The following is a 27,745-nucleotide window of genomic DNA, read 5'->3' on the forward strand; positions in this document are numbered from 1 at the left end:
GAAAATTGTTTCATGCATGGTTTCTGCAAGTAGTGAATATTGATAACAGGCCAATTGGTTTTGCAATGTTTTACTTTGATACTGATAGTTAAAAAAAAAAAATTATTTTGAACAAGACTGAAAGTGGGGGCAGAGGGAGAGGGAGAATCACAAGCAGGCTCTATGCTCAGCACAGAGCCAGACATGGTGCTTGATCTCATGACAGTGAGACGGTGCCTGACACAGGTCTGGATCTCACCACTGTGAGATCATGACCTGAGCCAAGAGTCTGTTGTTTAACCCAATGATCCACCCAGGTGCCAGACATTGATACTCTTTAAAGCAGTCATTCTCATATATATAAAAGGAGATTTCAATGAATGAGAGTTGCAGGTCAAATGATATAATACTAGCAAAAACACACACACACAAAAATCATGCTTATACATTATTGAAATACCCTAGTCTAAATTAGAGGGACTTAGTTTGGTTAACTAGTAATCAGGAGAGTGGGGTTTAAGTCTAAGGTTAGTTTAGACAAGTAAACATTACTGAGCTTCAGTGTTTCTTCAGTAGCATAAAGGCACTGAAACAAATTCTAATATCTCAACAAGTTACATTGTATGGTTTTAAAACTCATTAATAAAATGAAAAACAAATATTTTTAATAATGTCAAGTCATATAGACCAAAGTCAATATTGCATTTTATGTGGTATTTTAATCCATGGTAATATAAAATATTACAAATGCCAGAGATATAATATGAACAAAGGTAAGTGATTTCTTGTAATCCTTCATAATGCCCATGTCAACTACTGGGAATTATAAAACAAGAAGTAGTAAACACATTATTTCTGACAAAGAAACTAAATACCAGATATTCTGCTGCTCTGACATTTCAGAAAACTGATACTCAAGATTATATTTTTAAATGCCAGCATGTTATTACTTTATGTGCTATGTGAATGCAGTTGCATGCATTCAAAAAAAATGATGGCATTTAGTTTATCTTAAAACAGAGCATAATAAAATAATTATAAGTTAGAATAAAATTAACAGGACTATGTCCCATTTTAGTACAAATATAGGGAAATACACTTTTCATTCATAATAATTTTGTTATTTTAAATATTTCTAAACATATGGTTTTACTCTTATTCAAATACATTTTTTATGCATTTTAATTGTCTTATTGTGAAAGCTATGTATCTGAGGGCAATAGAAAGAATTCGGAATTCAAGTGTTACATTATAGAAAAATAACTAATAAACTAAATTTTCTGCAGTAAATTCAAATGAACAATTCTAAGAAATTTTAATAATAGTCACTAAAATCTCAGTCTAGATAATTATATATTTGATTTGAAAAATAAACTGTAGACTTTAAATGTTCTTCTAAAATTTTATGAAAGTACAATAAAATTTATGATAGATTTAGCATACAACACAATCATGATACACAGAAATACTTATTGAATAATTATTACATTAAACTTTTATTATAAAAGGATATAAACCTAGTATTTTTTTTTATTTTTATGAAATGTAAGTTTAATAAAAACTGATGGCATATGCAATAAACATTTACAAAATTTAGACAAGTCCATGTAAGTAGAGTGTAAGTATATATGTATATATATATATATGTTTGTGTAATGTATATGTGAATGCATATGTGTGTACATATAATGTGTTCTATTTCAGAAATGCTACATTAGAATTTTAGGTTGATTCCTTGGAACTCTTTATTCTAGAAATATATAAGTATCTCTAAAAATTTTAAAGCATATTTAAATTGACCTCTGACTCAGGAGATAAACCTTGACAGAGGTAAAGATCTTCTACAGAAATTTCTAGTAAGTTAGTACGTACTTACAGAGTAGGTAAATCCCTCACCCCTTAGTAAGATAAAACTTCTCAGAATAAATTGTGTTTAAGTACTATCCATAATTTCCTTAGAAGTCCATGATGTGGCAAGCTTAACAGCCTTTGTTTTTGCAACCTAGTTACTTTTCTCAGGACACATGTGTTAAAATAATTCAAGAGAAGCTGACAAACTGGGAGGTCTGACAAACTAAAAATTCTATATGTAAAATTCCTTCTCTCTCTCTCTCTCTCTCTCTCTCTCTCCCTCCCTCCCTCCCTCTTTGTATGCATGCACGTGCACCTGTTTCTTTCTCTGTCTCCAACCCCATTGGTTTTTTTCTATAATAGTTGTTATGGACTGGTAAACACAGGGCAATAATGCCTTTGGGTGGTTTGCTCTGCCTAGGAAATTAGAACCTTGAACTCCAAAAGAATGAAGGTGACACATCTGAATCCCAGGAGCACACTCTAGTTTTTCCCTACAATTATCAAGTACAGTTTGATCTAAACAATATGCTAAAACTCATGAAAGGCAGATACATTGTATTTATATATCATTTCATACAAATGTTATATTTCACACTAAACAATAAGCCACCTTTTACGAATATTTTCCGTATCAATAAAATATATCAAAAATATCAATAAAATATAAATATAAAAAATTAAAAATAATAATTAAACAACAATAACATTAAAAAATTGTAGGTTAATACCAAAAGGTCACTGGTATCGATATTTTGAAGTCAATAAAAGAATCACTAATTAGGGAAATGAAAGTTTGAAATGAGAGTCACTACCAATAACATATGATTCAATTCACCAGGAAAATGATAATTCTAATTTTTTATGCACCTAATTAAAAGTATCTCAAAAATATAAAGCAAAAATTGACTGAAGTAAAAGGAGACACAGATCCACTATCCTAATGGGAAAATTTAACTCATCTCTCTCTGTAAATGATAGACATTAAATATCAGTAAGAATTTTTAAAAGTTCAACATAATCAACACCTAAATATAATCGATAAATTATCCAACTTTACTCCTAATAACTAAGAAAATATATACCCTTTTCTCTACCATGCAAGGTCCACTCATGAAAACTGTTCTCATTCAAATCTCGAAAGCAAGTCTCAAGAAATGAAAAAAAAAAATCATATGTTAAGTTACAAATAAAGAATACACATAGTTTTGGAAGATTCTAATTGTTTGGAAATTAATAGCAATCCCTATATAAATTAAAGAATAAATTTTTTTTAATAAAATCAGAAAGATAAAGAAATGACAAAATTATACAATAAAACTTGTGAATCTAATTAAAATTACAGTACAGAACTTTCTATAATGCAACTTAGGAAGTTAGAAAAACTAAAACAGAATGTAATAAAATATCAAAGGACAAAGAGAAAATTATAAAAATAAAATTAAAAATATATGATCAATTTATCAACAAAAGTGAGATTCACAAAATAAGATTCATAAATCTTTAAGATTTACAAACTAAGATCAATGAAGAAAGAGAGAAGGCAAAAAACAGATCACATTAGGAAAGCAAAATAGTGTGAAAAAAGGGGACAGCAATATTAAAAAATAATGGATGGAAATTGTGAAATCTTTATCCCAATAAATTCGAAAACTTGCACTTCCAAAAAAAACATAATATTTGCCAAAACTGACTCAAAACAAAAAACTTAAGTATTACTCTAATCATCACAAAACCCAATATGGTTTTTAAAAATCATCCTACAAAAAAGGGCAGGTCCAAGCAGTCCTACCTTCTAACATTCAAGGAACAAACAAATCAAATTCACCACAATTATTGTAAAGTCCAGAAAGAGAACACATCTATGTTACTTTAACCAAATCTCTTAACCTTGGTACCAACATAAAAATAATATTAAAGGTAGAATTATAAGCAAATCTCACATATAAATATAGATGCAAGTATCTTAAAATAGATACCTTCACACCAAATTAAGAACAACTAAAGGTGATAATACACCTTGAATAATTTAAACTTACCACAGGAATTTATTGTTTTTTAGTATGAGAAAAAAATTAGTATAAACTGACTAATTTGTATATGAGAAAATCAAGTAATCATCCCAATGGTTACCAAAATGGGGATTAAGGAATCACAACCTGTTATGTTAAAAAACATCTCACCAAAATAAACAGAAAATAGAGTTTTCTCAATGTGACAATCCTTAACCATTATAAAACTGGAAAAAAACACATAATGTGAAATATTTAAAGTATTTATTTTATGACTAGAAACAAGTAAAAGGCATCCATTTTTACTGACGTCATTTCATATTCTGCTGGAGACACTGTCCAGTGCAAGAAGTCAAAGAAAATTAAGGGGATAGCAAAAAATAAGTCAGATCCTTTTTTATAAATGATATAGTAAAAAGAATCTACAAGTAGATTTATAAAAATTTTAGATTGTACAAAATTATTAAAATTAACAATGGAAAATTTGCTTCTATACAAAATTAATATCTGAAATTTTATTGCACTTTAATGTTAGAACTAAAAGCATTTCTAATATTTAATTAAAATATATCACTTAACATAGAAACAAAACCTCTAATGTACCTAAGGGGTAAAATCTAAGAAAATGTGGGTAAAATTTTTACAGAGTAAAATGCATTTATAATATTTATATATAGTTTATATATTTTATGTATAGTTTATGTTGAGTATACATAAAAATTACTGATATATATTGGAGGATACATTAATAAATCAAGAGATATGTACTCATACTCAATATAACAAGATCCCATATTTATCATAAATGAGATATAAATTCAATTCTAATCAAAATTTCAATAGGATTTGGTAGAAATTAATAAACATAAATTTAAGTCATAAAATGCCAAGAATAGTCAAGGAATTCCCAAAGAGTAAGACTTATCTGCCACATAATTTTCAAGTATTATTTTTAAAGATGCCATATATGTCAGTGTCATATGACAGCACTTTAATCAATGCTATTTTCAACCCATGTGACTGCAGAATTTAGAGCTGAGATTATATATAGGATTCCTATAAACTTACAAAAAAACCCATAAAGTATCCAGATGATAAGTGGACATACACAGAGGCAATTTACAGAGAAGGAAATATGAAAGCCTAATAATTATTTTTATGATATCACCTATTGAAATGTCAAATACATGTAACTTAAAATATAATTTTTAGCAATTCACACATATGTGATGACGTTGTCAAGAAAGACAAAACATAAAACAAAATTGAGGCTAGTAGTCCTCTAGATGGAAGAAGAGGATGTTGATTTTTGTCAGGGAAAGGCCAGTAGGAATTCTACAATGACCAGAAAGTTCTGGATTAAAGGTGATTAGTGGGCACACAAATATTTTTTTCTTATTCCTTATGTGTCACATGTTTCTTATATTTTTATGGAGACATAAAATATGTGTATATTTTCATATAAAATGCACAATTTAAGGAGTATCATGGTAAATTATTTAAAAAAATTAAAAAGACAAAAATGTAGTATAAAAAGTTTCCAGAGAGACCTTGCTTCAGCAGCACATAATACTAAAAGTGGAAAGACACAGAGAAGATTAGCATAGTCCCTGGACAAGGATGACACAAAATGCTTCCAGAGAGAGTAAACCTCTTTACTCATAACAAACTCAACCACAGTAGTATATACTACAGAAAGCTAAATAAAACCATTTTCAGAAATGCAAGCAGTGAAAATCTACCATGCAATGACCTTCTAAGAGTGAATTACTCTTAAGTGTATTCTTGCACACTAATAAATTCATCAATGAAGAATCATGAAATATAAGAAATAATGATGAGAAAGAAAACTGGTAAAATGTATAGTTAATACTAATAATCATTAACAAAAAACAAAACTCAACAAAACAAAAATGGGCCTTTCTCTGATTTTTCATTCTGAATGGAAATAAATTTGATTCAAGAAAGAGTTAGGTGGTCCCATTTTAGTGTATGGCACAAGATGTATTTTTCACTGCAGGTTCTGCCAGAGTCTTTCATTGGCGAAACAGACTGTTCAAATTATACACACACAGCAATTGTGTGTGTGTGTGTGTGTGGCTGTGCACACACACTATAGATCCAACAAATCCTAAAGAAAGCATAAGTAGAACACACTGTACCCACCCTCCTTTATACAAAGGTGTTCTGGCTAAGCTTTCAGTAAGTACATGTAATATTTTTAATATTTGCTATCTAAATGCTACATGGGAAGATGAAGGGTTATGTTGATCAAATTCTGTATCATTTTAACCATCTTCCCTCCTTGCTTGGCTTTAGTATACACAGGTTGATTAGTAATGTAGTTTCGACTATTGTGCTTACTCACAAGATCACAATTGGGGTTAAAAAGAATAAGAATCTTCATTTTTTTTCAGCAATTTCAAGGTATTAGTTTCAGAATTCAGGCCTTTTCTAGGGCCAAGTAAGATGTATCTCACATCAAACTTATTTCAAATTTGGCCTCTGGCATTAAGGAGAATATAAGGTCCAGCAAGTCCATTGTTTGAGATTTCCTTTGAAGTATTAGGTAACAGGTATGGATTGAATTATCTTCCCAGATGCTTTCCTTTAATTCTTTCTGTATGAAATGCTAGGGCTCTGTTATTTAAGACTGCAACATGAAAACAGAGCCAAAAATATATTCTGGTTGTTTTGGAGCAATGAAGTTTAATGAAGTCCCAGTTTATGAAAAATTTGAAGATGGTAAAAAATTGTAAGACCCTAAAGCACACTTTACATTGAAATTCGGAAGGCTTAGGGAATGTGCCAACTGGAACTGAAGTCATACCATAGAATAAATATTGCATTATTGAATATATACTTATATATTTGTATCTTGTGAATATAATGTTGCTGCCATGAAAGTATGCGGGTGCTTAATAAAAATCATTTCACTTAAAAGATGAGCCAGTATGGAGCTGTTGCAGATAGAGGCTAGGATATAGGTTGACACAAAGAAAGAGGTTATGAAGTTTAAATGAGGTGAGAAGAATGAAGCTTCTCTTCTGCCCTCAGCCCTCTCCATGTTTTCTACCCACTTTTCTTTTTTTTCTTTCATTTTTTTATACCAATTCTTGCCAAAATTAAGTTGATACTTGATTTCCTTATCTAGTAATCTCTGCATGAAATGCTTATTGGTCACAAGCCTGTAGAAGAGGAAGGGTCAGTGGCAGAATACACTGCTGAGCTACTCCTTAGACACTGATTCCATTTAGAATTTTTCAAAAATAGGATGCTTACGCTTTTGATTTGGTGATGCTGCTAGATTTTGTTTCTGCCACTATTACTGGAAGGAAAAACGACAGTGGTCCCACAAGTTTCTAATTTCTATTCTGACATATATGCCCAGGGGCATATCACTCTCCCCCCATTGGAGTTGCTTAAGATTTTATACTTCCATAAAACCTGGACTTGGTATAGGAGAAGATGTCTACTCTTGTAATCCAGATGTTTGCCTCATATTCTGCTCAATTTTCAAGGATGATCAAGAGCAGGGACATCCATTCTCTTATGAAAATCCTTTATCCTCAGCTTTTGAGCCATTTACAAGATTCCAATGGAAAAAAAGGATATTTATCATGTGAAAATTACATAATTTTTAACATGTTTGAATATTGTAGTCAATTTATATATATGTGCATATATATGTATATATATATATATATATATACTTACATATATAGAAAGTGCAGTCTTTGTCAGAAAATATATATTTAAATTAGCTATATTGATAAAAATGACAATTATTGGAAGGATTTAGAGATATTGCTCAGAATCCAAGAAAAGAAATGTAGCAAAAATCCATGAGGCTCTGGAATCAGGAAATACAATGTTGAGAACTCAGGCCATAACATAATACAGATGTTTAGGGATTAAAGCTTTGGATAGTAGAAGCTTGTTAATATTGAATCACGAATAGGTCAGTTCTTTATTAACTAGAAAACAATATACAACTGAAGTGAGTTTTTCATAAAGGGTATCCATATTAGATGAAAGGATAGAAATCATCCAAAAATGTTCTCTAACCCCTCCTACGTAAGGATTTCCTTGATATTCATACATGTATTGAAGGATTGACATTTAATGCTCAAACTATCCATATATGCACACACACACACACACACCCCTCTATATAACTAATTGATTGAAGTTTTCATTTTCCTGATCATCGTTTTTACATATAAACAAAACTTGCATTTCTTCTCTATTTTTTGCTTCTATAAAGTTGAAAGTTGCTTGGATTTTCTTCCTTTAAGTTACTATGTAACTTTGATAATGTAGGCTTTCCAAATACTACAAGACATGAACTATATTATTTTTCTTAAAAAAATGCTTCATGTTTGACATTGTCAACGTAGGTTTGATGGCTAAGTCACTTACTATTGAATTTTGGTACTTAAGGTTAAGGGAATTTAAGATTTTTCTATAGAAGAGGTGACAGTCATTCTGCAGCAGTTCTTGAAAGCTGATGAAACCGCCTAAGTGACAAAAATGGGGTCCGGTTGAAGCTAACCAATTTGGAAAATTGGGGGAAGGGAGGATGGCTAAGTGGATAAAGCATTATTAATACAGTTCTAAGTAGGGTCCAATTTCACAAGAGATGTCAGAAATCCAAAACCACTACTCTGTGGGTTTACAGTGTGAAGTTTTCTAAAGTTTCCTTCTGAAGTATACAAAAATTTGCCTACCAATAAGATGGGATTAACCTAAGGCCCATAAACATCCAGAATTTTATTTGTATTATTTGTATTTGTATTATTTGTATTTATTTGTATTATTTTTTACACAAAGTTTGGTCTCTTTGAGAACATGTTAAATCCAGAGAATAGACGAAAGTAATTCTTAAGAAACATTACTCAAATTCCCTTGGCAACATATATCTTTGTCAAGTCACAAAAAATAATTTGCTAAATCTTGGATTATTCTTTTTTAAAAATAAGAGGGGAGTAATCATTTTAAGATAGAGAATTGCTCAAAAGCTTATAAATAATGTGGAATATCCATTTATCAATCCTGGTCTTTTTTCAGTAATTTTGGTATTTTTCATCATGCTCTGTAAGATCTATTTTTAATCTATTGGACAATAATTCATGAGAAATTTGGAAGAACTCTGGTGTTTTGATCTTGAATTCAATATGGCATCTGAAGAGATCTAATAATTTTTAATAAAGCACAGCTTCCATTTCAACCTTCTCCTTGTTAAATGATTTATTTTAAAAATTTTTCTAAATTAAAAATTTTTTTTCTTATTTGAGAGAGAAAGAGAGAGATCAAGAGCAGGGAGGGACAGAGAGAGAGAGGAAAAGAGAAGATCTCAAGTAGCCTCTGCGCTGACAGCCAGGCTCAAACTCACAAATCATGAGGTCATTATCTGAGTGGAAATGAAGAGTCCTACTCTTAACCCACTGAGTCACCCAGGTGCCCATTCTTGTCAAATGATTTAAATGAAACTCGTGACTTCTTCAGCCTAATCTGGACCCTCATACGTGATAAAATCAAAATTGCTTATGGAGATAAAGTATAATATGTTACAAATGAATAATATTTTTAGGAGAGAATATTGAGGGGGGTAACCAAAGATTAACTCCTAGTTTTCTTATTAAACAAAAGTATCAGAGAAAAAATAACAGGAAATCTACTCAAGGTGCTGAATCTGTTCAAGAATTAACTTTATGGTTCTCAAAAAGTTATAAGCTAAATTTATACATTTCCTAAGTTCTTACATGCAAAAGGAGATAGTTGCCACAGTAATTACATTTGTAATTCCTATAGCTGGCAATAACCAGAGAAGGAAGTTTCATGGTGTATAGAGAGGGTAAAAGAACATGGAATGGTGAAGTTCAGCCTTTGGATAAAGGAAGTGAAAAAAAAAGCCTGGGCATTCGAAATATATTTTTGTGGAGAAAAAAGGTAAGATGTGGTTTTTACTGATACCACAATTAAGCACCACACGATATGTTTGAAAATCTAATGATTTATCTAAATAAAAGCATCCTTAAGACAATTTCAATATAAATCATGTCCAAAATATTTACCTTGAATGTTCCTTGGAATGCCTATGTGAGTATGTCAAGTGATATGGATCACTACCTTTCAGCGTAGGGATTTTTATGTAATTGAACCACAGTTGATACACAATTTTAATTTTACATTAGGTTCAGGTGTACAACAATGTTTCAACACAGAATAGGGCACTTTGGCTTTGACTAGCTATAACTTTTAGAAGATGTTCTCCTTAGATCCAGGATTGCACAAATATCAGTATCTCTTCAACTTCAAATATATGCAAAACCAGAAAAAAATGGGAAGATGGAAATTTATGTGTACTGCTGATTCCCAGTTCAAGCATAGATCTGGAGATATGAATGAATGAATGTTAAAGTTGATAAAGAACTGAAAAGCTGGGTAGAGAGAGTGGCCTAAGATTGAGGAAAAGCAGCAACCTCTCTGGTAGCAGTTGTTTACCACTATGGTCAGAAAGTAGGCTATGGGGCAGATTTTTTTCTCTAACACATTGCCATGGGAATATCATTGCCTACTCCTGCTCTTTCTGGGCAGAAAAAAGATACAAAACTAACATAATGCTAGCACCAGAATTGTTGTGAGGTGCAGGTAGCAATTAATGCAGGATGATTATTCTTCTCCTGACCTTTATTCAAGGCTTAGAGCCAAACCAGGAGAACAGCTTTAATGGGAGTCATTCGCTAAACCACCTAATGAAAGTGAAACAAAGATGATCAAGATTATGACTATGTGAAGTCTCCCACCCATCAGAAACCCTACTGTAATTGCATGTAGGTAAAGTGTATTAAGAATTTTAAAACAATGCATTTTTCATTTATCGATTTTTTCTTTTATTCATATCATTTCTTTACTGTTTTCTTTAGAATTTTCATAGACTTTTTGTGTGTGTATGCACAGTAGTAATCCTATAATTGTTATATTTTCTCCCATTTACTACTTCTAAGGACAATATATTCTAGTATAGAATTTAATTTTTTTTTGGTTTGAATTATTTTATCTCTGATAGTTCCCAATTAATTTCATATTGTTGTCTTACCTTCTCATTAATCACTGCTCCTAAAAAAGTAGCAAAAAAGAAAAAGCTGTATGTCAATTGATTCAGTTGATTCACCAGGGAAAGTAACTTCCTCTTAGGAAGAGAAATTCACTTTGTCTTAAAGTACGTTAACAGAATAATGGGGTAGTTGAGCATGAAAGATGAGGCCTTCTAAACATAACCCAGATAGAAGGTGTTTACTTTACAAAAAGTCAATTTCTCTACGTAAGAAACAAAAAGGATTTTTTTTTTTTTTGGAGTTGGGGCTGGGGGTGGAGAGGGAAGGTGATGGTTAATGCTGGAGAAAGTTATCCTAAGAGGCAAGAGTAAGACACCAATAAAGGGCATAAGAAAGCCAGGGAAAAATTATCTTTTATGTGTAATGGACATCTAATTTTAGGAGAGTGATATTTAGTATGTAAGGTCTTTCTTGCCACATCTATTGTTATCATCTGCTAGCCCCATACTTACAAAGAAAGACATTTGTACCGCTAGTTTTGTTTAATGGCATAAATGATGTTTAATTGGGAAAATGGTAATTATAAAGAGGACAGAGAAGGAATTTCAAAAGGGGGCTTAAGGTGAGCAACACTTGTGAAACAAGCTTATAAATGAATTAACCATTAATATATATCTCCTATTAATACTGAATCCTTCTGAAATTCAGAGTAATAGAGAAAATCTCAAAGATGATTTAATTATACTTAAAGATTTCTTATTTAGATATAAAGGGCATCCAATAATGCTGAAGGCCTAGAATCACCTGGAATATGTTTATTTCATAAAGAGCTCTTTAATTTTCAGAGTTTTTATTTGTTGCCTCTTATTTTGTTTAATAAAGGAAATGATCTGGAAAAAAAAAGAATGGCCATCAACTATTTTCAGCATGCTCTGTTTATCTCTTCAGAAACTTCTCCTTCATGATGTTTCCCCCCATCACCCCAGTGAAACATGCAGTAAGTACGTCTGTGTCTCAAATATCTTCTTAGAGGGTACATCAGTCATATTGGTTTGGGACCCACCTTAATGACTTCATTCAGCCATAATCACCTACATAATTTACTTATCTCCAAATACAGACACATTCTGAGATACTGGGGGTTAGGATTTCAACATTTGAATTTGGAGGGACACAATTATGCCCATGAAAAGGGACATATGAAACTAGTTTATTTCACAGATTTAATCACTCAGAATCCTAAAGTGCTGGGTTTGGAACTCACAGCTTCAGTAGAAGAATAGAAGAATTTTACCATCTGATGTGACTCTGCTCTGATTATATTTTAGGACTACCATGAAGATATACTAAAAATTCTAACACCCTGGAGGAGTCTAAAATCCCATTCAGTTGCAAATCTTCCTGTCATGGGAGTTGATTGCCAGCTCTAATTTTGAGTGAACGCATTAAACATGATGGTGAAAATATCAATTAAAAAAATCTACTCTCCATACTACGTGTGTCTATTTCCATGTGTGTTCTTCCCTAACTTACATTCCACCTACACATAGTTGTTTGTGGCTTCTATTTTGTCAAACTCTTAAAACATTCTTAGTTAAAATCATCTATTTTTTTTTCTACTATCCTACCTTGACCTTGTCTTCAGCTTTTGCTCCTTAAAGATTGGGATGTGGGGGGACACTTCTCTCCTTTACCACATAATTCTTTTGTCAGGAATTTCAGGATTTCCTCAAAGTTTGCAGTTCTATGTTTGACATTCTCTAATTTCAACACTGATGTTTTTCATTTTATATTCTCATATTTTTGTAATTTGGGTTGGTTCTTGTATGGATTTGAAAATTTACACTTATTCTAGGCTATTATTCCCAAGAATTTCCCCATTACAAGGTTTGTATCTACCTGAACGCCCCAAAGATCCCAAAAATGCCAGTATTCAGGTTCCTAATTCCTAGTTTTCCCCATTTTTAATACAGTCCTCCTTGACAGTTTGAAATTTAGCAGATAAACTTGTGAACATGAAGTAGTTTTGAGTTAATTCAAAATCATCATCAGGGAAGAAAATTCTTGTCAATAAAATTAAAATCTGTACCCATCAATACTAGTATAGATCATTTCCCTTTAACAGATTGCTTTTGAATTTCAAACATTTTTTTTCAATTTAAATATTAAGCATTTACAATCAAGTGCTAATTTATTTTCAATCCCACTTCCACTATTTCCCCACCTTTCTTCTTTAATCCAACATTATATGTCAACATTCCTTTTCTTCCAAAATATATTTTATCCTTCCTTTCCCTGGTATTTTTACAATACTATTTACTTGAGCTGGAATATCATATTCTTCCACTGTATCTGTTAAACATTTTTATATCCCCCAGTGTTTCTATTTAGGCAGCTAGCCTCATGAAGAATTTCCAGTCCATCTTCTATAATCTGAGTTTAAGGTCTCAAGGGGCATCTACTAGAGAAATGTTGAGTTCTCCTTATCTTCATGAGCAGAAATCAGCATTAAATACGGACAGCAGTGTAATTCTTCCAAAGGAATTATATTTGAACTCTCTATCAATTCCTCTAATCAGGATTGGCTCCATTGATGAGTAAAGTTGCATAGTGTCCAGCACTTAAAAAGGCCCTACACTTGGGGTTTCATGTTCTATAGACATCATTTAAAAATTATCTTTGAATTGGTGTTTTATAAATGAGTCCTATTAGACAATGCAGGACTGGAATGGGTAGGATCAGATTTAAGTGAGAGCCTTGCAGTGTCTGGGGCTGGGCAAGGTTGCAGCCTCCCTGACGCTGGCAGTTAGCTGAATAGTACCTTCCAAGGGGATTTGATGGGGAACTCTTCACACATTCCCCATCCAGATACTGAGTGCATCCCAGCATGGAATCTGCAATCCTTTGGAGGTCTGCAGGGTTAGGGTGGTGGGCTCTGGAGAAAAAGAAACTGATTCCTGCCCCAAACCAGGGCCCTGCATTTTCACTTTGTACTGGGCCCCGTAAATTATATAGCCAACTATACCTCCAATGAATACCAATTAATCTAAAGTAATAGGGGGAAAGGAGGGGAAAAAAGTATTAGGAACTCCTTTTCTCCCATTCACACAGTTCAACATTTAAAATTAAGTAAGAGTATCATGGGTAAAAAGGCACTTCACAGCCACTGTCGGTATTTTTTGTCATTTGAATGGTTTCAATAAATATTGTTATTCTATTAAGTTGAATTAATATAGTCCTGAAGGTAAGATCTGTACGTATCTGAATAACTAGAAAGCAAATATAAGTGTATTCTGAGAAAAAAGAAAAAAAGATTCTCTAAATAAAAGATATATATAAAAGTTGTTTAAAAAAGCAGATGATGTAACAGGCACATTGTAAGTGTTGATGGTTAGTGAGAATAAAAGACTTTTTAAGGAGATGGGTGAGGCCTTTGTTATATAATTATATATCAGAAAATATCTCTCAGTGCTCAATAAAATTCACAACCACTTGAGCAGTAATTTTGTGAAGAGTAACAAAGGGGGACCTACCAAAGTAGTGCACTAGGGTGCTGATCAGTGGTAGCCTATGAACCCAGCATAGTCGAACTGTGTTATTTCACCAGGACTAAGAACTCAGCCCAAACATGTGAGCTTCCTGTACCATCTTTGCTGCAGAGAACAGGATAAAAATGAACTATCACTAAAAATAAGGGCAGACACTTAGATATGATTAAATATGTTATGGACATATCATATACACCATAAAAACTCTACTGAGACAGATACTATTAACATACAGATAAGGAACCTAAGGCACAGAGAGGTGATTTGCACACCACACAGAGATTACAAGTGGAATAGCCAGGATTTGAACTATGTATGACTCTTCATCTCAGGACCTATGCCCTTAACCTCTACATCTCTCTATTGATTCTCAGTTTCCTAATATAGGTGAATGTAATTTCAAGTTTTTCCTCAGACAACATCTGACTTATACTAACTTGGATCTTTTTTCTCTCATTCTTAGTCAACATGGGGAAACAGCCAAAAATGCAAAACCATTCTAATACGTTAGGAGCCAGTCCTCTCTCTCTCTCTCTCTCTCAATTGCTTGAAAGCGTGTAGTCATATTTCTGATAGACCAGTAGCAATAAGACTAGATTTTTGAAAGTTTATACTATAGTTATTTTATGTTTATTTTAGTCTGTAATTTGTATCTTTTGAGTGATATTATAAATGATGATATTTGTTCAGGGTTGGTCAATATGATATTTTCCAATTAGATAATCATTTTAACTTCTAATATCATTTTTCGTAGTATATTGTCCAAAAACGGGTAAAGGTATTCTAGATTAGACTTCGCAATTACTATTATACTGAGATTGTACTGAGGACTCCACAGCACACCATTTGACAGGTGGTATTTATTAAATACATGACATTAGAGAAGGCAGAAAATAACAAAGGCAGAGACAGACATGATAAACATGTCTGTATTTCACCTATGAATTTTAGTTTTCAGTGACTTTGACAGTTAAGATAATGCGAGGCTAGTGTCACTGCTGAATTTTTTTTTAAGTTTGTTCAGAAATTCATTTTTCTTACCTTCGAGTTAAAGAGTCAGTGTTTCTAGCCAAGATAGACAATAACAGGGTCACACAAGGTATAGGAAACTACAGAATATAAATTATTTTTGTGACTTTGACTAAAAATAAAAACAGATTCTCATATTGGTGTATATTTTAAAAATACTAGAATGTATTAAACACTTATTATGTGTCAGGAAATATGATCCTAAAAAGACAGCGCTCTCTCTGCTTAAATTGCCTTAATATATTTTCTTGATCTACCCTAAAAATACACTCTATCATTCTGTTATTTTTCCCTGCTCTGACTTAACATAATCATATATTCCTTTTCTTTGACTTTGTTTGCATAAAAGTAAATGATGGTTAATCAATCACCCTTTTCTCCCTACTTTCCAGGAGTCAGCCTGCCTTTGCACTCAACCAACTTTCCTTCTCTAGACAAATTTATTACGAGTAGCTCTGCTTCTCTTTGGAGAGGTGTGCAAGAAGTCTAAAACTTCAACTGAGGTGTGCCCTGCTGAACCTTATTCAAATGGCCTGGGGATCTCACCGGTGGATGTAGATAAATAGCCATGGCCTTTGCAGTATGAGCTCTTGATATTCTATTGGCTATATTTAGCTTTACCTTTTATTGCAGGAGATGCTGAAGCTGAATGCAATCTTCCTGACGCAATGTTGAACAAAATAACATGTCCTACTTTTCTTTTTTTAAAGCTGTTGATTTCAGTAAGTCCCATAGAGCATTTAGGCTTGAGCTTCTAGCTTTAACTTAATGCTAAGTAGAAAACACTGGATAAACTACCCCGACTTCCATTTGGGATTAAAAGCAAGGACAGGAATAGTAAATATTCAAACTTAGATGCATGTGGTTGTCCCCAGACTTAGGAATCAGGGTCCTATATGGTCTCACATGAATTCTAGGTTTATAAACTATGTATGAGAGCCAAATAGAAGTTTTCCCATGAAAAGGTGTCTGATTTTATTAAAACACAAAAAGAACTGATGGCTCACTCTTATTGTTGTGAAAATATGCCAATTTCTTAAGTTAGTTAAAATACTCATGAAACTATTGCAAACCCGAAGGATAAGAAAGCAATTTAAAAGGCCTGAAATTAAAGCACTGCCCCTGGAAACCAATAAATCAACGGGAAACTAGAGTGGATTCTGTCGTACTGTCAGAATGAAAACGAAAAGGAACGCAGAAGACACATAAACTAAAAGTGGAAAGAGTTTTCCTTAAGACAAATGAGAAATCTTAAGAGACAGATTAGATACATATAAAATGAAAAGTGAGATACTGATAGCCAAAAAGACCGATATAAAAAAAAAAAAATGTAGGCTTACTTACATTACTGCTTTTAGGGAAGACACTGGACAATGTGTCTTAATTAGTAATGTGGTCTGGGATTAATAAAGCAGCACATTCTCAAGACAGCTCTCTTTCAGTACAATTGTGGTATTCAAAAGAAAAACTGAAACTAAGTGATTTGATTACTTTCCTTTTCTAAGAGATAATTTGCACATGTGGAAATATCCCTCAAGATATTTTAAAGTATCATAGATCAAATGTTTACGTCAATTTAGTTTAAATGCAAAAAGCATGGATTCTGAAATAGACTGCTGTTTTGATAAATAAATTTATAAATAAATCTAACTTTATTTATTTATTTATTTATTTATTTAATAAATATCAGTCTCTGCTAGGCTCCTAAATACCACCAAATTTATATTCTGGGACATAAATTTTGCTGGGAAGCTTGTTGAGGGCTAGGATTTAGCTTGTTTTTATTTATTTATTTTTTATATTTTAAATATTTGGTAGTACAGGGCTGGTGCAATAACAGTTTTATTTCACATTAAGCTCTATAAAAGTGATATTCATGAGAGACTTGGCACTGGTTCTAAACAATTTCTGATGTCCTAAACAACTTAGCACCACTCCATTGAGAAATACCTGACTGAAATTTCCATTTGAATCCCAACTTTACCTACGCTTTGATCCAAATTTATCATACTAGAAAATAAAAGCTAGAACTTGGCGTACTAGGTTAACATCATCAATTCAGTCCACCAGCCATTTGCTGAAGTTCCAGTATCGTGTATTTTTTATTGAGGCTTTTAGCACTTGATGCCAATGCCAAAACTGTTCAGTTAAGCTGATGCCAAATTCTTGCACAGAAATTGTGATACGATAAATGTTGTAGTTGAACCCATTAAGATTTGGTATACTTTGTTATTCAGCAACAGTAAGCGAAGCACAGAGCAAAGAATTTCATAAAAAGCTTTGGCTTGCAATCTTAATATTCTGCTTTGTTGAGATAGTCTGAACCATGGCGTGAATTATTTTAGCCGCTCTTCAGGTCCTCAATTGTATGACAATGCAGTATAAAGGCCTGCTATGATTCTAAACCCTTATATCAATCCTGGATCTTAAAATCTGCAGAAATTTAGAAAGGAAGAAACAACAAACTGGACCAAACCATTCCACTCACAATCTATACATACTCAACCCCAGAAAAAAGTTTTTGTTTTTTTTTTTTACATTTTTCTCACTGCTGTGAACAAAATATCTTATTCCGCATCATTATCCTTACCAGCACTCTGGTACAGAAAAAAAATCCATGACATTTGTGTATTTATTGCACAACAAAAACTCTACTGAAACACTTATTACTTTTTTTTTCAATATATGAAATTTATTGTCAAATTGGTTTCCATAAAACACCCAGTGCTCATCCCAAGAGGTGCCCTCCTCAATGCCCATCACCCACTGTCCCCTCCCTCCCACCCCCAATCAACCCACAGTTTGTTCTCAGTTTTTAAGAGTCTCTTATGCTTTGGCTCTCTCCCACTCTAACTTTTTTTTTTCCTTCCCCTTCCCCATGGGTTTCTGTTAAGTTTTCTCAGGATCCACATAAGAGTGAAAACATATGGTATCTTTCTCTGTATGGCTTATTTCACTTAGCAGAACACTCTCCAGTTCCATCCATGTTGCTACAAAGGGCCCTATTGCGTTCTTTCTCATTGCCACGTAGTACTCCATTGTGTATATAAACCACAATTTCTTTATCCATTCATCAGTTGATGGACATTTAGGCTCTTTCCATAATTTGGCTATTGTTGAGAGTGCTGCTATAAACATTGGGGTACAAGTACCTGTATGCATCAGTACTCCTATATCCCTTGGGTAAATTCCTAGCAGTGCTATTGCTGGGTCATAGGGTAGGTCTATTTTTAATTTTTTTGAGGAACCTCCACACTGTTTTCCAGAGTGGCTGCACCAATTTGCATTCCCACCAACAGTGCAAGAGGGTTCCCGTTTCTCCACATCCTCTCCAGCATCTATAGTCTCCTGATTTGTTCATTTTGGCCACTCTGACTGGTGTGAGGTGATATCTGAGTGTGGTTTTGATTTGTATTTCCCTGATAAGGAGCAACATTGAGCATCTTTTCATGTGCCTGTTGGCCATCCGGATGTCTTCTTTAGAGAAGTGTCTATTCATGTTTTCTGCCCATTTCTTCACTGGGTTATTTGTTTTTCGGGTGTGGAGTTTGGTGCGCTCTTTATAGATTTTGGATACTAGCCCTTTGTCCGATATGTCATTTGCAAATATCTTTTCCCATTCCGTTGGTTGCCTTTTAGTTTTGTTGGTTGTTTCCTTTGCTGTGCAGAAGCTTTTTATCTTCATAAGGCCCCAGTAATTCATTTTTGCTTTTAATTCCCTTGCCTTTGGGGATGTGTCAAGTAAGAAATTGCTGCGGCTGAGGTCAGAGAGGTCTTTTCCTGCTTTCTCCTCTAGGGTTTTGATGGTTTCCTGTCTCACATTCAGGTCCTTTATCCATTTTGAGTTTATTTTTGTGAATGGTGTGAGAAAGTGGTCTAGTTTCAATCTTCTGCATGTTGCTGTCCAGTTCTCCCAGCACCATTTGTTAAAGAGACTTTTTTCCATTGGATGTTCTTTCCTGCTTTGTCAAAGATGAGTTGGCCATACGTTTGTGGGTCTAGTTCTGGGGTTTCTATTCTATTCCATTGGTCTATGTGTCTGTTTTTGTGCCAATACCATGCTGTCTTGATGATGACAGCTTTGTAGTAGAGGCTAAAGTCTGGGATTGTGATGCCTCCTGCTTTGGTCTTCTTCAAAATTACTTTGGCTATTCGGGGCCTTTTGTGGTTCCATATGAATTTTAGGATTGCTTGTTCTAGTTTCGAGAAGAATGCTGGTGCAATTTTGATTGGGATTGCATTGAACGTGTAGATAGCTTTGGGTAGTATTGACATTTTGACAATATTTATTCTTCCAACCCATGAGCGCGGAATGTTTTTCCATTTCTTTATATCTTCTTCAATTTCCTTCATAAGCTTTCTATAGTTTTCAGCATACAGATCTTGCACATCTTTGGTTAGATTTATTCCTAGGTACTTTATGCTTCTTGGTGCAATTGTGAATGGGATCAGTTTCTTTATTTGTCTTTCTGTTGCTTCATTGTTAGTGTATAAGAATGCAACTGATTTCTGTACATTGATTTTGTATCCTGCAACTTTGCTGAATTCATGTATCAGTTCTAGCAGACTTCTGGTGGAGTCTATCGGATTTTCCATGTATAATATCATGTCATCTGCAAAAAGTGAAAGCTTGACTTCATCTTTGCTAATTTTGATGCCTTTGATTTCCTTTTGTTGTCTGATTGCTGATGCTAGAACTTCCAACACTATGTTAAACAACAGCGGTGAGAGTGGACATCCCTGTCGTGTTCCTGATCTCAGGGAAAAGCTCTCAGTTTTTCCCCATTGAGAATGATGTTAGCTGTGGGCTTTTCATAAATGGCTTTTATGATGTTTAAGTATGTTCCTTCTAACCCGACTTTCTCGAGGGTTTCTATTAAGAAAGGGTGCTGGATTTTGTCAAAGGCCTTTTCTGCATCGATTGACAGGATCATATGGTTCTTCTCTTTTCTTTTATTAATGTGATGTATCACATTGATTGATTTGCGAATGTTGAACCAGCCCTGCATCCCAGGAATGAATCCCACTTGATCATGGTGAATAATTCTTTTTATATGCTGGTGAATTCGATTTGCTAGTATCTTATTGAGAATTTTTGCATCCATATTCATCAGAGATATTGGCCTTTAGTTCTCTTTTTTTACTGGGTCTCTGTCTGGTTTAGGAATCAAAGTTAATACTGGCTTCATAGAATGAGTGTGGAAGTTTTCCTTCCCTTTCTATTTCTTGGAATAGCTTGAGAAGGATAGGTATTATCTCTGCTTTAAACGTCTGGTAGAACACCCCTGGGAAGCCATCTGGTCCTGGACGCTTATTTGTTGGGAGATTTTTGATGACTGATTCAATTTCTTTGCTGGTTATGGGTCTGTTCAAGCTTTCTATTTCCTCCTGAGTTTTGGAAGGGTGTGGGTGTTCCGGAATTTGTCCATTTCTTCCAGGTTGTCCAGTTTGTTGGCATATAATTTTTCATAGTATTCCCTGATAATTGCTTGTATCTCTGCGGGATTGGTTGTAGTAATTCCATTTTCATTCATGATTTTATCTCTTTGGGTCATCTCTCTTTTCTTTTTGACAAGCCTGGCTAGAGGTTTATCAATTTTGTTTATTTTTTCAAAAAACCAACTCTTGGTTTCATTGATCTGCTCTACCGTTTTTTTAGATTCTATATTGTTTATTTCTGCTCTGATCTTTATTATTTCTCTTCTTCTGCTGGGTTTAGGCTGCCTTTGCTGCTCTGCTTCTATTTCCTTTAAGTGTGCTGTTAGATTTTGTATTGGGGATTTTTCTTGTTTCATTGAGATAGGCCTGGATTGCAATGTATTTTCCTCTCAGGACTGCCTTCGCTGCATCCCAAAGCATTTGGATTGTTGTATTTTCATTTTTGTTTGTATCCATATATTTTTTAATTTCTTCTCTAATTGCCTGGTTGACCCACTCATTCTTTAGTAGAGTGTTCTTTAACCTCCATGCTTTTGGAGGTTTTCCAGACTTTTTCCTGTGGTTGATTTCAAGCTTCATAGCATTGTGGGCCGAAAGTATGCATGGTATGATCTCAATTCTTGTATACTTACGAGGGCTGTTTTGTGACCCAGTATGTGATCTATCTTGGAGAATGTTCCATGTTCACTCGAGAAGAAAGTATATTCTGTTGCTTTGGGATGCAGAGTTCTAAATATATCTGTCAAGTCCATCTGATCCAATGTATCATTCAGGGCCCTTGTTTCTTTATTGACTGTGTGTCTAGATGATCTATCCATTTCTGTAAGTGGGGTGTTAAAGTCCCCTGCAATGACCACATTCTTATCAATAAGGTTGCTTATGTTTGTGAGTAATTGTTTTATATATTTGGGGCTCCTGTATTCAGCGCATAGACATTTATAATTGTTAGCTCTTCCTGATGGATAGACCCTGTGATTATTATATAATGCCCTTCTTCATCTCTTGTTACAGCCTTTAATTTAAAGTCTAGTTTGTCTGATATAAGTATGGCTACTCCAGCTTTCTTTTGACTTACAGTAGCATGATAAATAGTTCTCCATCCCCTCACTCTCAATCTGAAGGTGTACTCAGGTCTAAAATGAATCTCTTGTAGACCGCAAATAGATGGGTCTTGTTTTTTTTTTTTTTTTAATCCATTCTGATACCCTATGTCTTTTGGTTGGCTCATTTAGTCCATTTACAGTCAGTGTTATTATAGAAAGATATGGGTTTAGAGTCATTGTGATGTCTGTATGTTTTATGCTTGTAGTGATGTCTCTGGTACTTTGTGTCACAGGATCCCCCTTAGGATCTCTTGTAGGGCTGGTTTAACATTTATTATTTCTGATACCTGTTTGGCTGATTATGTACTTTTTTAATGTAGATAATCCTATCACCTGTAGCATGGGAGAAACTCTTCTAATACTTAACTCTTACTTAATTTTCCTATAATTGCATTGACTAGTACTCAAAGAAAATATAAATAAGAATAATACAAATTATAACTGGGAATAGTTTTGTTAAAAACTTTAATGTAGCTAGCTTTAAGGTCCATAGTTCCAAGCATTATACGCTTACTTGTTTTATGTATTCCATGTGTGATTCATTTTTATAAACTGCAAAATATAATCCCACTCCTATCATTTTATCAGTGGACTTTTTAAAGTTTTTGTTTTGCCCAGTAATCTCTTTTCCTATTAAGATGTTGAGGCTGGAGGAATAAAATAGATGGGACATCATACAGGATCTCCATTACACAGGAAGTCCAACTGTGCTTCTGACTCTTCTTTTCCATTCCTGTTTTGGTGTAATGCTAATTTTACCCTGTCAAAGCAGAGTCAGCAATTTTGACTTGACACCTACTTTGGTTTTGATTTTATTACAAAGATTTTAGAAGACAAGTCATGAAAAGCATAGAAAATGCTGAATTTTATACTCCTAGCCTCCTGTCTTTTTCATTGACATTTTGCTAAAAATTGAAATGTAATCTAAATTGGATATGGCTCCAAAATATCTTACTCCAAGATAGTAATAGCTTCGAAGTCACTAATCCACTCAAAGCTTTTCAGCTCCTTCATTACCTGGCCAGACAGTACCAATACTAATCATATCCTTCTATAAGTACTCTCACCCTCAAACACTATAAAACAATAGTATTGTGACATGTTTGTACTATGCGGGTTGTTTCTTTCCATTTCCATGGTCACCTTCTCTGTCAGCTGATATTTAAAAATTGAAATATCTCTAGTCCTTTTTTGTGCCCCCCATGCTCTTTTCTCTTTTCCTTTCCTTCTGTCTGCCTTATGCCCCAACCCAACTATATAAATATTCCTATCTACAAGGAGATCCTATCTACTCCAATGGTTTAAACTCCATCACCACCATCTCTTAAATATCCATCTTAGGCTTTGAGCTCTCTTGAACTCTGATCTGAATATTATACTAATTCTTCATATTCTTTAATTTGTCTCCTTATAAATACTCCAAACTAACAATGTCTCAAGCTAAAATTTTTATGCTCCTTTCTAAAACTGGTCTTTTTCTTTTCTCAATGTCCTGTATCAGAAATTACAACTACTTTTCAATTAGTTGTTCAAACCAGCAATCTGCATGCCACGATTTCTTTTTTTTAAAGCTCATTTCTCAAATCTCCTCCCAAATACCTCTCAGATTTATTTATTTCCTTACAGACCTATTGCTACCACCCTAGTCCAATGCACCAATACATAGGACACATGAACTATCGAAACAGTCTTCATCTTCCTGCTTATACTCTGGTTCCTTTCTACACTATTCCCAGTGGTAAGCAGAAATGTTGTGGTATTTTTAGTGCAAATCTAATTGTCATCTTTATGCTTAAGTTACTTAATGGCTTAACTTTTACACACTGAAAAAATATTGCTTTCTAGAACTCTCAAGTTCTTATACCTACATCTCTCTCAACAAACTCTTCATTGATTCACTAGAATTCAACTATGAAGGACCGCTTTTTGTTTCCATAATGCAGCCATTCTCCCTCAAGGTTAAGATGTTATCAAGGTGAACTCGCATAACATTTAACACTCGTTGTTTCTTGTATCTTTATCTTTATGGTGTTTGGTATACCTTATTTTGCTTTTTAATTAACTCTTTTTGTCACTAATTGGATTTCACTCTACTATAATTTTAAGCATGTGACTTAATTTCACACTTACTATAGTTACAATTGTGTTCCATTTTTCAAAAATACTTTTGTAATTAGTATTTTCACATACACAAACATACATAGACACTCACTTCTATATGGCTTCACAGACATTCCCATATTAAGCTTTTATTATGTTTCTTATGATTTATAACAGTTTTTATAATAATATACAGCAAAATTAATAGCTGGATTCTAAGCATTATAAACACAATGATTCCTTGCCAAATGCAAACTATTTTCTATGTTAATGGAATCATCTCACAAATGTCTCTGTTCATTCTTTTGCCTGAGGGAAGGAGTAAACATCATGATGTTAGTTTTCATTATTATCATCTTTGTCTCCTCTCCCCTAATTTTTTATGAGGTATTTTTGGCTATTGTCTTTTCTTTAGAATCATTTTTTTTTTGTTAAAATATGTGTAATTTATCTACTGGTGGAACAGTTGGCATTGTTGAAGTTGAGCTAGTATCAGAAACTTAGGCATTATTTGCTACTTAAATCTCAAAATCCATGGGGATTAGATGCATCCACCACTATGGTAACTGTTTGAGGTACTAAAAATCTCACATTTCAAAAGGCATGTTCCAATTTCTAGAATATCTCAGTGTCCCAAATCAATGCTATATTCTGCTCCAAAGTTTTGGAAATTTGCCACTTTCTCCTTCAGGGTATACTAACATTGGAAAAACAAAGTAAGGCTCCTAACATTTCAGAGATATTTCTTCCAAAATAGTCCTGTCACTGTTAGGTGTGGGGTGTGTTTGCATGTGTGTGTGTGCACAAACATGCGTGCACATGTGTTTATATATCTACTTATACTACTGGTTTTCAAATGTTTAACTGAAAATCCTAAGAAGAAGTAAGACTTCCAGAATGACAGTTTGAGGAACTTGGGGAAACCTCTCCCACTGGTAAGGTATCTACTAAATAGATATAAAAATTGGCAATAACAATTATTTAACGTCTTTGGGGATTTATTAAAGAACATGCAATAATTTAACAAAATTGGCCAAATTTAACAAAATATCTATTGGGCTTAATATGCACAGCCTTGGCACTTGATCTAGAGGATTCTATCATCTACTCACAGTTCTGCCAGTGACTGTCCTCCAGCTCCATGGGTAGAAAAGCTATTCTGGGTAGATTAGACTGATGAACACCAGCAGATCCCATTACTCCTTATATTCTCCTCACTGTAGAAGGCTTATATCAAGTGGGTAGTAGCAGTGGGACAATGGTGCTATCATCCTATCCTCAAATTCTAGTATGGATCCAGTGGGGCAGCTGGTGAAAAGCAGAGTCCCCCTTTTCTGCCAACTTGTGTGTTGCAGGACAGTGCTCTGATAATCTTGCCACTCAAGTGTCAGTTCTAATCTCTAGCTTCCTTGGGCAGAAACAATAAATTTGGCAGCCACTGAACATGGCAGAGCCCATCCCCCCATTTCTGCACTACAGGAGGTCCACCCTGGGCAGTTCTCACTCCCCCCCCTACCCCCCGCCAGAAGCAGCTTCTCTCCATAGGAAAGAGATCTGTAAGGCATCTGGGGAAGATCAAGTTCCTGCCTTCAACACCCCAAACATGATCCTTCTGCTGTATACTCAGAGGTTCTTCCCAGGGTGGGGTGTGAGCAAGCATCAAAAACTAACCACTCCGTAGATCTTACCAAGTAATTCAAGTTTAATCATATCAAGGTGTGAAACAATTTATAACCAAGACATGGTCATCAACAATAAAGCAATCAGCTAGCAATTAATGGAGGCTAACATCTGGGTTTGATACCAATGATGCAGATTTGCTGGAAGCTTAATGGGAGATCAGGAGAAAAGATTGTCAGAGTACTCAGCTAAATCCAAAATGAAATTAGAAAGCAAACATATACACAGTAATATTTTTAAATGTTAAGAATAAATTGAACATAACAAGTATAAGAAACTACACTAAAGTTACAAAACATTGTTGAAGGAAATAAGATCTAGCTAAATGGAATGATATCCTATACTCAAGACTAGAAGACTTACTATTGTTGAGATGCCAATACTCCTCAAATTGATCTTCAAATTCAATGCAAAGTCTATTAAAACTTCAAGTTCCTTTTTTGCAGAAATTGACAAGATGATCCTTAAATTTACATGAAAATAAAGGGACCCAGTATAGCCAAAATAATATAATTATAAAATTATGAAAATAATAAAATAATATTGAAAAAGAAGAACAGAGAAGTACTCATGCTTCACAATTTCAACACTTAACTACAAAGGTATAATAATCAAGATAGTGAATTACTGATATAATGCTAAATGAATACATAGCAATGAGAGCCCTGAAAGAAAGAAACCTTAAATTTATACTTCAATGATTTTTGATAAGGGTGCCAAGATAATGCAAAGTTTAAATACAGTTCTTTCAACAAACTGGGTTGGAACAAGATAACCAAGGCAAAGGTATGAAGTTGGACCCATACCTTTTATCATATACAAAAATTAACCAAAATATGCCATAGGCCTAACAGCTAAAACACTATAAAATTCTTAAGCAAACACCAAGGAATAAATCGCTGTGATTTGGGTTAGTTTGGTTTCTTAGATAGGACATCAAAAGCACAAGCAATAACAATAAAAACAGATAAACTGGATCTCATGAAAGTTTTCAAAAAACACTTCTGTAGTTCAAAGAACATCACCATGAAAAAGAAAACCCACAGAAAGAAAATATTTGCCCTAAGACTATATAAACATGATAGACAACTCAATAACATAAATAATTGAAATGGACAAAAATCTGAATAGACCTTTCTACAAAGATGATAGACAAGGGACCAATAAGCATATGAAAAGGTGCTCAACATCATTAGCCACTAGGGAAATGCAATTCTAAACCACAGTGAGATGTCACTTCATGCCCACTATAATGGCTAAAACAAAACAAAGATAATGACATGTGCTGACAAGGCTATGGAGAAATTGGAAGCACCATGTATTGCTTCCATGGCTGGTAGATACAGCCATTTAAAACAACAACACAACAACAACAAAAAAAAAACCCTCCACGGTAGTTCTGCAAATAGGTAAACATAGAGTCACCATATGAACAAGCAATTCCACTCCAAGAGAAATGAAAACATGCAGCCATACCAAAACAACAAAAAAGTATTTATAAGTTCACAGTAGTATCGTTCATAATAGCCAAAAAGTGAAAAGGGCTCAAATGCCTATCAAATATGAAAGGATAAATATAGTATATCCACAAAATGAATTTTTAGACAATAAAAAAGAAAGAAAATTGTTACATGCTACAACATGGATGATAAGGATCAAGTCACAAAGGGCAATATATTGTATGACACCATTTATATAGATTGTCCCATATAAGTAAATCTATAGAGACAGAAGTGGATTAGCAGTTGTTTAGGACTACGGTAGGAGTGGGAGTTTCTGGAAATGGGGAGTGAATGCTAATGGGTATTGGGTTTCTTTTTTGGGGCTATGAAAATATTAAAAATAATTGTGGTGATAGATACATGACTTAGAAATATACTAAAAACATCAAATTGTATACTTAAATGGACAAATTGCATGGTATTTGAATTGTATCTCAATAA

The 27,745-nt window shown here is 33.7% G+C and overlaps 1 protein-coding gene and 1 non-coding gene across 24 annotated transcripts in view; both read left to right on the forward strand.

The window, feature by feature from the left end:
• The window catches only part of CYLC2 (cylicin 2), a 43,144-nt gene extending 30,749 nt beyond the window's left edge, over window positions 1-12,395 (forward strand). For 16 of the 23 annotated variants that reach the window (XR_007459043.1, XR_007459038.1, XR_007459045.1 and 13 more), the window contains 3 exons: window positions 9,657-9,794; window positions 11,786-11,900; window positions 12,232-12,395. The gene's annotated coding sequence lies outside the window, so the exon portion shown is untranslated. Of the gene's footprint in view, window positions 1-9,656; window positions 9,795-10,544; window positions 10,683-11,785; window positions 11,905-12,231 lie in introns of all 23 variants that reach the window. The other 7 variants (XR_007459039.1, XR_007459049.1, XR_007459050.1 and 4 more) reach the window with 5 other exon arrangements.
• Window positions 5,394-5,499, forward strand: LOC125928003 (U6 spliceosomal RNA). Its single transcript, XR_007459529.1, has one exon. It is a non-coding gene; the product is annotated as a U6 spliceosomal RNA (small nuclear RNA).
• Window positions 12,396-27,745: the final 15,350 nt, after the last annotated feature.

Source organism: Panthera uncia, chromosome D4 (assembly GCF_023721935.1).
Source record: "Panthera uncia isolate 11264 chromosome D4, Puncia_PCG_1.0, whole genome shotgun sequence".
In the NCBI taxonomy this organism is placed as follows: Eukaryota; Metazoa; Chordata; class Mammalia; order Carnivora; family Felidae; genus Panthera; species Panthera uncia.